The sequence below is a fragment of the Harpia harpyja genome, chromosome 4 (genome assembly GCF_026419915.1).
Source record: "Harpia harpyja isolate bHarHar1 chromosome 4, bHarHar1 primary haplotype, whole genome shotgun sequence".
Lineage (NCBI taxonomy): Eukaryota > Metazoa > Chordata > Aves > Accipitriformes > Accipitridae > Harpia > Harpia harpyja.
In genome coordinates, this window is record NC_068943.1 from 66,740,560 (window position 1) to 66,756,011 (window position 15,452).

A 15,452-nucleotide genomic window follows, 5' to 3' on the forward strand; every position below is an offset into this window, starting at 1 on the left:
ACTTGGGGATTACCTAAAATTTTCTATGTTCTGTTGGGATCACTACTTTGCACAAATATGTATTAAAAAGTTATTTGGGAAAACCAATTTTCCTTATCCCAAATGTGTCATGGGTATAAACAATAAAAGACTTAAGTGCTTATAAATTAGGCACAGCAGAGTCTTCCAGAACACCTGCTGATGGCCATCGGCACCTATATCTTGCCCAAAGCAGCACAATGACAGCATCCTCAGCAAAAGCAATTTTATCTAGTTCCTCTGCAGGGAACTCACTCTTTAGGGAGTAAAAAGTCCCTAGACAGGGGAGAAAAAAAAAAAAAAACAGATAACTGTGTCAAGTCAAGTGTCTGAAAACAGAACAGCTGAGAAGGGGAACTTGTAGGTGAATTCATTGGAGAATGTGTCTTGTGTAAGAAGTCATCTGCTGACTGCTGGCCCAGATGTGAGGAGGGATGTTGCCTTCAGCAACCAGAGAGGAAACTGTATTTAAAGCAAAGGTCCTAATCTGGAAGGTAAGAGACATTACTCCTTTAAAACAAACAAACAAACAAACAAACACAAAAAACCCAAAACACATGTATGCTCTACTACTTTTTTTTAAAAGTTTGATCATATCTCAGAGAATGAGAACAACGAAAGAAAAAACAGTCAATAGATGTTTACTGGTTTTGCTCCCACTATTTTCTGTGTTATCCAAACTGAAGAGCTGTTGGTTTAGAAGTGTCTTGAAAAGTTTGCATCTCCTTTCTCTAGATAACATGCACTTGCATAGTTCAGAGTCCCAACTAGTGGAGGAAAAAAGAGCATGCAGCCCTTCCCATAGAGTTTTAGGTTATGTCTAGAGTGCTAAAACTATCTACTCTGACCTCAATACCAGGGTGTCAGGACCTGGGAATGAACTGGAGAGCTAAACTTTTTAAGAATGTAGAGGTACCCTTAGGGGACTCGGTGTTGTTTTTATAGGTAGGGATCCATTTCCAAAAAACGATAGCAGACAGAGATCCTCTACCCTGGAAGCACATTCTGCAAGCTGGAGCCAAAGAATGTGTCTGGAGCCTTGTAAAACCTAGAGGGTCTTAGTGAAACCAGATGGGCTTGGCATATCAGTCTAAACAACGAAGTTGGGTTGAGTCCAGAAGGAGGAGTGCATTGGGACACTGTTCCGTGGAGCAAGAATAGGGGTTGCATTTCTTCCTGCAGACTGCTCTGCAGAAGCCTCTTGGGAAATTGTTCCGACACAGTGAGCAGTTAGGTAGACCTGATTTCCCTGCTTTAACTGGCAGATTTTATGCCCTTCCTACATATGGAGAAATCACTCCCGCCTTTAAAATCACTTATCCTTGAGGGTCGTAAAGTAAATTACTATTTGTATGATGAGAGCACCTCTTGTCTCCAACCAGATCAGGTCTAACATGACTGGCACTGTACAGAGTAATCACTATTTGCAATGGAGCAGATTCCACCCAGTATCACATATCTATAGGAAAAGCAATCTCAGTGGAAAGCATCCCTAGATACAGTTAGAAAGTCTTAATCAGGCCATCCTTAGAATCCTACCACACAAACATTTTCTAAATAACACGATTTGAAAACTATGATGTGCTATGAAGATATTCAATATATTCCTGGAGCAAAGCATAAACATTTCCACCCGAGTGCAGTTGCTATAAATTATGTTGCCAAGTGATAATGGATATTAGCTTGCTTGTGACTGTAAGAAAGTGATTGTGTTTACATGGAAAAGGGGAATACATTTCTCACGCCTTCACTTTCCTCTGCTGCACAGTCTTATAAACAGAGTTGATGGTAGATATGGCAGTGGTGCTCCTTTGTTGTAAAATTTATTTTAGTACATCTTGGTTCTAAAATGTTATGAGGAGCTGCATTATATTTTAATCTGCAGGTGGGTTAGATGAAGAATGATCCCCTCCAGGGAAACAGATTTTTTTTCTTCTGATTTTTAAGAAGGAAAATGGTTTGAGGCAAAGTTCCAGCAACAGAGGAAACTTGCTTAAATCAACAATAAGGTGCTGTAAGGAGCAATATGTCAGAACCACTAAGCCAGAGTGACACACAGATTCAATGTAAATCCCATGATCACTGAATGAATCCACTTACTGCTCACAGCATCTGCGACCTGCTGCTCCACACCTCTGTCAGCTACCGAGTGACTCTGCTGTCGCTGATTGTGTCCCTGCACACGCCGTGTCCTTTAGCTGCTCCCACACTGGATAGCAAGTGTATATGTAGCAAAGAAGCTGTGGAAAAGAATATTTGGGCAGAATAGTTTCTGGTACAGAAACTATACTACTGATTCAGAAGAAAGGGAAAGAAGAAGTTGGGGGGGGTATCAGAATTTTAAATTTAGCTGACACAGTCAAATTTAAAAAATTCTGTGGCATGTTGTACGTGTATTACACGCTACACAAAGGAATTTTAAAATTTTCCTAGGGTGCCAAAATACAGCTCCCTTAATTTTGAGTTTGGTCATTCTTTATCATTAGAGACTATTTTTGTTATATATATGAGTCTCCTCAAATGCCAAGTAGCATGTCACATCTAGTTTTCCTTTATCACATCTTGCTGGGGACCTTTGGATTTCCCCCTATTGGAAAGAAGCTATTTGATATCTCACCATCCCTTTTCCATTCATTGACTGAAGAGACAGCCTGATGAGATGATAATAATTAAACATCTCTATAACATTTCCAATTTCAGACAAATGTGGAAATGAAAAGGCTTATCCTCTTTTCCTCTACCAGCTCACAATATTTTATGGGTTATTTGGCTTATATTTTGATCTGAAAGGTCTTTCTAGCAAATGCATAAAATTCTGTGATCTAAAGATTGCAGAATACATACTTTTAAAATATTTTCAGATCTGTCTAAATAGTGCTGAATGTTGCATCTATTTAATGTTTTATCATTTGGAATGACAATGACAGATAATGATTTACTTTAAAGAACGTCTGCAATTAAACTAAAGTCTACATTGGAAACATACAGCTGGGACAACTGAAACAAACATCTCACTTAGGCACTAGCTTTCTGGCATTCAAATCACACCACAATTACACTTTATAAAAATGTGCTGCTTTTTTTCTTTTTTTTTTTTCCTTTTGCAGATGTAGGATGAAAAATATGAAGAGATCTGCACTACAGACCTATTCTAATACTTCTCACACACTTCCTATTTTGACAGGTTTCTTAACAGCGTCAAAAAAATGCTGAGACTCCAGTGAACAACTGAAGAGATTTGTGTTTGTTCCCAGTGCTATGGGGACTATCTTAACTCATTTAGATACTTCTGTTCCAGTCTGTTTGAGGCTTCCAAAACGTCCTTGTAAATGTATCATTTCTGGGTTGGTATATTTTGACCCATGACATACAGTAGGGATAATGGGCTCTCTAAACCACTCCTTGCCCAAGCATTATACATTTAATTCATCTTTTCAGTATTCCTGTGAGTCACAGTTTTGTTGTGTCCACATACAGCACACGTTTTGTTATACTTCACTCTGCAGGCTGAGAAACATTGTATTGTGGTTCACCTTAGTCTCTGAACTATTCCAAGTGGTGTGTGTCCTCATGAACAGCAGTTTTCTCAATTTGTTGACCTGGTCAAGTAATTCCCACTGAGAACAAATTTCCAGCTGTTCTGCAGAGAAGATTGCCATGATCTTGTAGCAGCCTGAGAGGACAACAAAAACAGGACTAAGACCCCTTGGTCAGGATGAATTTTACTCAGTGAGTCATGGATAAAGTTAGTCAAGAGACATTACTTGAAATAATTTCCTATCACAGAAGTCTGTTTTGGAAAAATATTCTATACTAAAAATGGATTGTTTATTTTTGTGTCATAGCATTGTAATCTTGCAAAATGATGAGGATTTGAGTATAATTTTGTATTATTTCCTACATTTATATTTTATAGTAACATTTTCACCTTGCACTGTGACATACATCATTGCTGTTGAGATGATCCAAAACTAAACACTGAAGTGTTCTTACTTTTTAAGGGTTTTTTGAGTCATGAGGGAAAGCTGTTATTTAGTAGTGATGGGGACATTGCCTTTTCTTGTACCAAACTATTTTATTAGAAAATAAACAAGAGACAATAGTTATTTAAGAATGTTTTCTATTTCAAAGGAAATGCTCCCTTGTTTATTTAGAATTTAAAAAAGCTGTCTGTCTTAAACCTTGTCTAGTCTTCATATTAATAGTAGCTCAGGTTTCGTTTTGTTTCACTTTTCCTATGCAATGACTGTGGGGAGTGTGGGGGATGAATATCTGCCAGCACACCTACAGTCTTTCTCTTTCTTAGATCTTCATCATTTCAATTGTCACTTGCCAATGAGATGAGAAGATAGCTATCCCCAGGAAGTCAGATGTTTTTAACAGATACAGGATATGGAGGAGAAGGTTTCAGACCAAGAAGGTCCCTCTTCTTGGGACAGGTGGAACTCTACTAAAGCCTAGATTCAAGCAGAAAAATAAGTCTTTTGTCTTACAAAGGACTTAGGAAACAAAGAACCCCTATGGGTTCAAATCCCAAACAGAGAAAATGAAAACATAGTACAAAATCAGTACAATAAATCAGCCAGCCAGGAGAATGAGAGTAGCTGAAACATACTAAGGGAAATCACATCAGGGCAGAAAGAAATAATAAAAGGAGCATTCAGTTGCACAGAGAGAGACACAGACAGTTAAATTAATGTGGACTTATTAAGACATAATAGGAAAAACATACTTTTAGACACCCAAAATGGAACAGTATTATATTCTTCCAGTTAAATTTACAAGGAAAGCAAGAAACGAGCCAAGTGCAGAGCTTGATTCAAAATTTTATTATCAATGTGTCCATGATAATAGAGTATTACATTTACCATTCTTACCAAAACAACACAAGTTAAAATATGCACCGCAATAGTTTTTTGCTCAAAGAGAAAATTATGAAAAAGTAAAAAACTTTTTAAGAAGAAATTAAAACGTACAGTCAAGAGTGAAATGTATACAGGCAGCGTGGAGGGTGTTAAAGCACATATGTATTGGTGTCTCAAAAAATGTATACAGTCTTAACAAAAAGACTTAAGGAAAGCTAAAATTAAAGTGCTCTTCTTTAAAAGAAGGGTGGAGTGGAGTCTATTCAGTTTAGAATGTAATCTTCAGAAACCCGAAGGTGTGGCCATGTGGGAAAATGGAAAAGAAGCTCCAATGATGACTGTAGCAGCACAAGAAGGCTGATGCCACTAGCAGAGAAGCATCTCAGGAGCAGGAAGCCTGAAAGAGAGTTAATAATGTCAATAGGCGATCGAAGTAAAGAAGCACTTAGAAAGCATAGAGCTGCAGCAGAAAACTTAAAATATATTGGACTCATGTTCACCCATTTAGGAACTGTTTTTTTCTGGGAGATGATGCAGATGAGGCAGAAGAAGCATTTTGCAGTGAAGTAGCAGTGGTTGAAACCACTTTAAAAATCAACAAAATGAACATTATGGGGCCAGATAGTATTTATGTAAGACATCTTAGGGAAATTGGGATGAAATGGTCCAACTATTGTAATACATAACCTGTGACTTAAAAGGCATAGATAAAGGAAACAAAGTCATTCAGCAATCAGAAAAGTTTTCCCAACAAGGAATATAGCCTAGGACTCTTACTGAAGACAAGATGCCTGTGGAGGGATGTTACTGAAACCTATATATGATCCTGAATGGTATGCAGAACATGAACATGAAATGATTCATTTTTTCTCTCTCAAAAAAGAACAGGGAGGCACCAAATACAACTAGCAGGAAACGTGGTTCAGAAAAAGCAAAAGAATGTCCTGTTACCTGCAACATATATTGAGATCATTGAGCTCCTTGCCACAGGATGTCGTGAATCCTGAAGTTTTACAGTGGTTCAAATGTGATTGGATAAATCATTCAATAAAGCAAAGAAATTAACAAGAAAATATCCATGAAAGGCATTCAGAACAAAGATACTACTTCTAGCTTTGAAAATATCTGAATTGTGAATGTCCAGGCATTATATGAGAAGATAAATATTTCTTTTTCTCCCCTGCTGTCATAGTCTTAATATTATTATTATTACTGTTTTATTATTATTATTAGAGAAGACAAGATACTGGACCAGCTGGAAATAGAATCAGTGTATCCTTCTCTATATAACAGTAAAGAACATAGCAGTACTAAAACCTCTAAATATTCAAATTCTCGCTTATCATGAGTTTTCAATATTAATCTTTATTGATGTACTCGTTTGGCCTCACGATTCCTTGACCCTACCTTAATTCCATGAACATTTAGAGATGCCTTTACTTCACCAGAAACGTTGGGTGCTTATGTGGTATGGGAGCTGTGGTTTTAAGAAATAAAGATTTGATATCATTAGAAAAGCTTGCAGTGAGAATGCAACCATAGTACCACTTGGGGTCTGAGATTGTGAAGAGTGAATGACTTCAGATATGAGGCAGGTACTCTGCCTGACCCATGACCATTTTTGGCTATGATTTTTGTTACATGCAAAGAAACAAAATTACAAGCACCACACAGTAAGGAAGTCACAGCACTGCTCTCTTTCCACCTTTAATAAAGTATATTAATTAACGTGTACACTATATGAAACTAAATGCATTTCTCAGACTTATTACATATTAAAATAATACTTCATATTTATTATAACCCACTTACACTTAAGAAGAAAATCTAAATACAATTAAGATTTATAGTATCTCTATACATTAAATTTAATACTTATATTTTTGTGAGACATTTAATAAATCTCAAGATGTTATTAATAAACTTGAACCTGAGCATAAGGAAATGGAAACAAAATACTTCTCTATCAGCATGTAAGATCTACAGCAGAGGCAGTTTCATACAAATTTGGTGTAATGCTGCATATTTTGTTTTGCTTCTTGAACAAAACAATATTTCAATATTTTTATGGTGATAAATATAATTACCCATTGAACATTTATTCATTCTTTTGCTATTGAGAGAAAGAGCATTCTGAATTGAAAGACACCTCCCACTGAGTTTGCACTTCCTATCTCTAAATCATGTATGGTGCTATCAGTGCAATTTTCTCATTTGATCTAAACCGTTACAATGAGCCTCAGTATTTTTCAAGTATCTATAATTGCTGAAGGGAGACAGAACACTTTAAAACATAATTTGAAATAAGCAGTTTTAAATAATGACTCTTATTTGTTACAAACTGATGAAAACTGGAAGACAAGTTAAGTTAAAACAGATAAATCTCCCATTTCTCCTTTCTGTGCAATAAGAGGGAAGGGAAAACCTGAATTTTGGTGGTGGTTTAAGAGGGAGATATAGGTCTTTTCTAATTGCTTCACAAACAAAGATTCTTTTAAATTCTCTTGGTCTGATTTTGACTGCCTTAGAGTGTTCCTTTACCTTAGGGTCTCTTTCTCCCTCGTTCCTCTGAAACATCTGGTCAGTGACAGGTTACCAGACTAGATGGATAAAAACCCTGATCTGAGACTACAGTTTCTCTCTTCTAATCCCCAGAAGCCTACTTGATTGATCCTAGAGCTATGCTGCATAAAGATTAATATTCTATTTGTTGAGTATCAAACAGCAGTAACTGATATCCAGCAGGCATCACAGATGAATTGGGGAGCATCCTCAATCTTGAGTTGACAAGTTGTGCATGCAACACTTCTACGGGATGGTGAGAGGAAAACTGCAGAAGAGAAAGGAAGTAATATGGCCAAAAAGAATCAAGTCCCTGTGTAACAGGCTGTCTTGTGGAATAGGCAGCCATTTGAAATGTCTTCTCATTTCCAAACCAGATTTGCAAAATCCAGTGCTGGGAAAACTGACTTACACAATTATCACATTCCTAGCCCTACTAAGTATTTTTAACCTAGTGCTCCTTCTTTATTGCTCTGGGCCCACGAGACTCCCTCAGCCGAAATAAAGATTTATAATCTGTTGCTTTCTCATTAGGGCTGTTTGAGCAGATGTACTTGAAGGAAGTTACTCACCCTTAATACTGTACATTGGACTGTGTCATTCTTTTGAGTGAAGTAATAATAATACAGTGTTAATAACACATTATTTTGTACTACAGCTGCATAAACTGAACTAACAAATATCAAGAATGAAAGCTAGCAGCAAGTTCTTTATCTCTGAAAAATCTACAAAGTTTTGAATCAGTGGATTTCTTTCAGGTGGTAAACAGCTTGTCATGTCTCAGAGACTGAGCAGCCCCTTTTATTCTAAAGGTAGTTCTGATTTCTTTACAGCACTTACAGATAAACTCCTCCTGGCACTAGAGACAGTAATCCTTTATTAATTTTAATGATTCCCTACAATAGTGTTTATTTTTAAAATTAAAATAAAAAGTTAGGCTGTAACCTAAAACAAAGTTTCAGCTGGAAAGCAGACTGCTCAAAAAAGGTACTTAACCTCATTTATTTCTGTATCTGAAAAACTATCTTTCATCTAAGGAAAAGGGATAAATGTTTCTAATCCTGTGGACTCAGAAAGGTTTGAATGTAGTAGTCTGAATGTCTCTTTTTTATCCAAGTTGAGCATTCAGAATACTAATGTTAGGCAATTGCTTGGCATCCTTCAATTGACTGCCCATGTTGTCCCTTGTGCCGCCAGTGGTCTCACCCTCTGTTCAAAGCCCTGAGACTACTACTGCTTTTGGTAGGCTGACTTTAGTCTTCCTTACCCCACACTATTTCTTCCTTGCTTAGCCATTAAATATCTGGTCATTTAGTAATGTTTGGATGAAACTGAGAAATGACTGTGAGCTAGCTGGTTAAAATATATAACAAATATTTTATGGAGATAAAAGGATGCCTATCCTACAGGCGTGTTTCGGCAGTATTGTTAGTACTCTCAAAGAAAACTTTCTCATATTGTCATTTAAGTGACTGCAGTCTTTTCTTTGGGATACATAAGCATTTGATCTTTCCAACATAGCTACTATTAACTATATTTTCACACCAAGTCCTTCACCTTGACTCTCTCTCTCAAATCTTGCCACCTTGCTCAGGTTCTTGCTGCAAAAATCTACATATACTTATTTCTGCCCTGCTTCTTACAGACATTCCTGTTACCCTATTGTCTCAAACCCTTCTCTGTTCCCATGGCTCTGGCTTGTGGGTTGCATGATTGAACTGCTGAATATCTATGTCATAGTTTAACCCCAGCCAGCAACTAAGCACCATGCAGCCGCTCACTCACTCCCCCCCCACCCAGTGGGATGGGGAGAAAATCGGGAAAAGAAGTAAAACCCGTGGGTTGAGATAAGAACGGTTTAATAGAACAGAAAAGAAGAAACTAATAATGATAATGATAACACTAATAAAATTATAACAGTAACAATAAAAGGATTGGAATGTACAAATGATGCACAGTGCAATTGCTCACCATGTGCCGATCGACACCCAGTTAGTCCCCGAGCGGCAAACCCCCGCCCCCACTCCCCCCAGTTTCTATACTAGATGTGACGTCCCATGGTATGGAATACCCCAATGGCCACTTTGGGTCAGCTGCCCTGGCTCTGTCCTGTGCCAACTTCTTGTGCCCCTCCAGCTTTCTCGCTGGCTGGGCTTGAGAAGCTGAAAAATCCTTGACTTTAGACTAAACACTACTTAGCAACAACTGAAAACATCAGTGTTATCAACATTCTTCTCATACTGAACTGAAAACATAGCACTGTACCAGCTACTAGGAAGACAATTAACTCTATCCCAGCTGAAACTGGGACAATCTAATAGATAATGACCTTTTCAGCGCAATGTATGTTGCAATATGACTTCAAGATCAGAGCAGGAGAAGAGTGGAAGAGGGAAAATGTGATGCTGATGTTTACAAAGGGATTCTAGAGTTACTGGGGAATGCAAGCTATTATTTAATTTTGTTAAAAGTAATACAACTGGTATTACAAACCATCCATAGTTAAGCATAATACATCGGGGAAGAGTCAAAGTGTTTCCTGTAAATGGAAGTCATCCCTCCAAAAAATGAGAATTCTTATCTCCAAAAAGCCCATTAGATTTCTTTGGAGGAATCAATGAGCCTGTGGACTATGGTGATCCTGTTGCTTTAGTACAGATGGCTTTCAAAAGATTTTGAAGTCTTTCACATTCTTCGATGAATTTACAAGGGATAAAAATAATCAGGTTATAGAAAAATCAGGAATCACAGTCAATTTCACAATTAAGGGAGGTCTTTAAAGTACCTGTGTGAGGACCTGGGCTATCCCACCTTATCATAAACAAGTTTGTAAAAAAACAAGGGAAGTGACAAAGCTTGAAGCCAATATATAATTATTTGCAATTGCTCAAGTTAAAGCTGACTGAAAAGTTCAGACAGATCTCAGTATTGACTGAGTGATGACAAATGAGATTTACAGCTTAAAAAAGAATTCCTTTATACTGTCCACTGTGGTGGTCTCTAGCCAAGCTATAGCCAGACTGAGAAGTCATCATGGGTATTTTTCTATGTTCAGCAATTTCAGTGTCAGAAGCAATCAGAAAGACAAATAAAGCATTAGGAATTAATAAGAACTGGCCCAAAGTCCAATGAAAAATAATATTGTGGAAATATTGGTCACCCACTGAAATTATCCAGCAGAAGTCTTAAAACGTTTTTTTTCATTGAAAGTATAGCTTAACCTGGAATTGATTGATAGTTGGCACTGTAGAGGCCAAAACTGTAAATTGGTTCAAAAAGTTAGTAGCCAATTTTATGGAGTATGATTAGTAGACTGATCAACATCTATCAAACATAACAATGCACCGCTCTTAGTTCAGCAAGTCCTGCAAACATGAATTGCTGGGGGCTTAAAGACTGTGCATATTCCTTACACCTTCTGCCTATAATTTGCTGCTGGCTGCTGCCAGAGATGTACAGCATATGGCCCGAGTGGCCATTTTTATTCCAGTTTTGGACAGGGCAATAGATTTTCTCTGGAGCTATCCCTCAACTTGATCCACAAGCAGACACTGGTACAGCACCCAGCGTCCCGCTCCCCAAGCAGACTGTTTTGAAGGAAGCACTTGGTGCTCTGCACTGCACACTAGCTTTCTGCCTGCTGGCAAGTGGACCCAAATATTCTTGAAGATGTTATAAATTCCTTTATGCTCTGCAGTTGCTGAATGTCTTTGAAACTCACTGGGTATGAAGTACAGAGCAAGCACAGCACTTTCCAGGGCGTGCATTAGCAAGGGGTTCTATCTTACTAAACACATGCACATGCACACACACACACACGCACACACTTTTCTTGATCTGAAACCACCTGATTCTGCCAGTCCTTGGCACACTGCAAGTCCTAGACTTTCAATATCGAAGGCTGATGGAGCAGTCAAGTCATCGACCTGGAACCTGCTGTAGACTGGAAAATACTGATGATTTAATCCTGAATTTCATTATGTTTGATACAGTCCAGGACAGGGAACTGTTGGGGTTTTGTGGGTCTATTTATTTAGTGGAAAATAACGTTACTCTAAAGAATTAAACTGTCCAACTCAAAATGCAGTCCTCTTGTGCAGATAAAAGCATAGAAGCTTGCTTGGTTAAAGTGCAACTCCTGTTACCCAGAGGATTTTAATTGTGCGAGTTTTCTGCTGTTTATTCATTCCTTCAAGGCAGTATTCTGCAGGACACATGCATCCTTATTCCAAGTCCTGTCTTTGGAGCAGCCTTCTTTGAGATGATGCTGGAAGCGCATGTGCATTTGCTCAGACCAGTCTCCCTTTGCAGAGCATACATGTGGTTTCCTTTTTTGTTCCGTGGCAGTGTATTTGTAGATTTGACTTTTAATATTTCCCTTTCCAACCTGGACAGCTATCTATCTATCATAGGAACACTTCCACTGAACTAATTCATTTTGTCTGACTGAAAATTGCTTTTTAACACTTTCCTGAATGAGCCATCAATTAATATGCAGATCAGAATTGATCATGATTTCCTTGGAGTACAGCTCTTTTACTTGCTTAGTGATTAATTCACACTGGTGACCTTCCCAAGCTCTTGGGGATACAGGTTTTGATTTTATCTTATTAGAGAATAAACACTATACAAATAATAGATTCAGATATATGAAGTTTAGCAAGATTAATAGAGGACAGGCTGATCATCTGTGCTACGTGACTTGCATTTTGAAACAATCTCTTCTTTGCAAGTCATCTCTGTTTATTAACTTAGTTCATTGTTTAGAAAAGAAATACAATCCCTAGCATAGGAAATGCCCTTGAACTTTTCACATCCTACTAATAATACTTCAGATAGTAACAGGCATCAGTAAAATAATTGAAGTACTAGATAGGAGGGAGTTCTTTGTTTGGATTGTTTTTTTTCCTGGATGGTGAAATTGATGCTGTCTTTAAACCCAGGCCCCTTTACTTTTTAGCTCTCTTAGGATATCTGCTGCTGTTCCTTCTGCATTATATATTTCTGCTGCTTCTCTCCTGGGTCTCCCAGAGTTCCCAGTCTAACAGTTTAGTTTCCCTGGATATATGTGAGTGATGTTGCTGAGCGGGAGCTTTGATTTTCATGCTGTTCATCCAGTCCGTATCCTGGATCCTGAGGTACTAAACATTTCACTTTGAATTTCTCATATTGCACTCTGCTCTAAATACTTGAGCTGGTGCATCACTCACATATTTCACTGTGTGCCAGAATTTTCTTTTCATCTAAAGGATGTGCTACATTCCCAGATTTTCACCTAGCTGAACTGGCAAGAGTTTCACATAGCACATCTGATAGCAATTAACCAGTGTAGCAGCCTATGAAATGACTGTGCAATAATTGAGACTTTGAGAAAACGGCAGGATTTCATGTAAACTTTAACCAACACGTGCATGAGTTTCAACAAATGAGATATGAATCACATATTTTCATGGTAACCCCTTATCATTAAATCTCTCCCTCAGGCTCCACCTCTGGTGGTTTTTTCCCCCTCAGACAGGCACCTGCCAAGATCACTAATTCCATTCACCTGCTCACAGTAGCTGTTACCACTGTAGGAAACTTATTCCACTTCATTTTTAATCCTTCTATCCCTGAACTGACTCCACCTTTCCCTTCTGCAGCTGCCTTGAGCCCCTACTATGTTTTTCTGCTGTTTGCAAAACCCATGTGGAAAATGAGCAGAAGGCAGCACTATCAAATCATGGTCACAAACTAAACGTGAAAGAGTCTGGGTATTAATTGAAGGAGCAATCAGGAATGTTTTAATTGCATATACAACTTCCTGAAAATATTTCCTGATCAAAACTGTACTGTCTTTTGGAAAACTTTCTTAACTATGGAGTAACATTTCTGGACTGATCTTGAGGAAGACCCACAGCTCTGTGGACTGCAAACCAGTGCTCTTCCATGTGAGTGGGGCTCAAGTTCCTGTTCTGCAGCTGGGACTCAAACCCACATATTTTATATTTTGGATGACTCCCATTCTCCCAAGGTTGTTGAATACACAACTGTTGGGGTGTAGGGTGCCCACTTACCTGGTTTGCTTTTTTCTTTATTTCAAAAAAATCCAGGAAGTTTTGTTTTCTGACACAGAGCTAACCATTAAGCCTACTCCTCTGTAGAAGAACTGCATGTGAAAATGTGCAACAAGACTTGCATCCTGTTAGGACAGTCTCCTACATCTTCTGGATGCAGATAGATGTAGGATACTAACTAAATACTGAAACCCATGGAGTTTGCCAGTCTGAGTGGTGGGTTACAACTGAAAGTAAAACATTAGTCTCAGAAGCATTTCTGTCTCATATTTTCAGCGGCATTTAGTTCCTGGCTGTAATATGGCCCCTCCTTACGCTTCTCAAAAAGCTTCTGTTTTTTACTCTGCAATCCTTCTTTGCTATGGGTGGGGACCATTTTGGTGGGGTGAAACAGCATGCTAAGCGAAGGCTTGGGCTTGTGCATACCCATTTGATGCAAGTTTGAAGTAAGTCATTTACAGTTCCCATTGAGTGATTCACTCAATTAATATTATAATACAGTATTAGTGGCAAACCCCTGCTGATCTAGGCAGGAATGAGCAAACGCTTGTCTAGCCTGTCTCTGGCTGGGGCTTAGAGCAGCTGCTTTTGGAAACAATGCCAATGCAAAATGGTTCATTCCCTGATGCACTGTGCCAGCTAGCAGCATTCATCAGTTCAGGGACTTCTTCACTAAAGGTCGGCTATACGCTTCGTGTTTGTATTGCTAATGAACCCATTCACCATGACTGCCTGTTCCCCTTTATAAGCCATTTGTAATTTGCCTATTCCAACTCCAGCATGTGGCATTCCAGGACATAGCTGGTAATGTCCTGATCTAGCCAAAAGCACTGCTAGAAATGAAGAGTACAAATCTAGCATGATGAAGCTCACCGCTATTATCTCAAAAAGGAATGTCCTAAGGACAGTTTTCAACCTGTTCTTTCACATATCACCCTTAGGTTAAGCATGTTCTGACATGCTATATCCAGCATCTGCCCTTGGAGTCAAAATAGTGTTTTAAATAAAATGGTAAGACTAACCTAGACCTCTTCTTGCATAGCACAAAAGTCTAGCAATATAATTTCTTTCCAAAGCATACTTTCCATCCTGTGCTCTGTGACTTGTCAGGGTAAATTTCTGTTCCTTCCAGTTGAACTAAATATGCAACAGGTAAATAACTGAGCATTTTCTGATTAATGGATAAATTATTTTTTACTGGAGAAAAATATTCAAGTCACTTGAGGAATAAAACAATTCTTTTACTGTTCCATATTACTAGCACCCAAACAATAATCTCCCATTTAATACAATTGTCCATTATCTCATTAAGTATTTTTGAAGAACAGAACAGAAGCAGAGGGAGGTCAGATAAAGAGCAGCGGTTTGTTTTGTTTCATTTTTTAAAAATGTATTTAAAAAATAAATCTTTTTAAAATCAGAGCTTCGTACCAAGAGTCTCGAAGTTTCTGTGGCTAATAAGACAGAGAGCAGTGTCATGCACACTGATTTCCTGACAGAACTTTGGGATTATCTGGCAAAACTGACATTTACCTTTGAGTAACATTAGTTTTAAGGGAAGTGATTATCTCGTTGAGACATAGCTTCATTTTTAAACATCCAGCTGTTTCTGGTTATGACTTTCATCTGATTTTGTCTCTGGCACAATAATTAATTGCGAACTTCTTTAATTGCAAAATTATTTCTGTATTAGGATTTCAATGGGGAAAAAAAAAAAAATTATACTTACCTTAAAATACAAACTGTCTGTCCGTGATAGCCTCAAGAATCAATTCTCACCTGAGCTGAGACTAAGAATTCCCTTCAGGAATGGTACTTATCTGTCTGAATGTAGAAGGCTGAAGCATCTGACCTAGTTAATCTGGGTTCACCTCTGAGATTGGTGAAGAGAAGCTCAAGAATTAGAGACATGGTGAAGGACTGAGTGCAGAAAATAATCTCACTCCTTGTA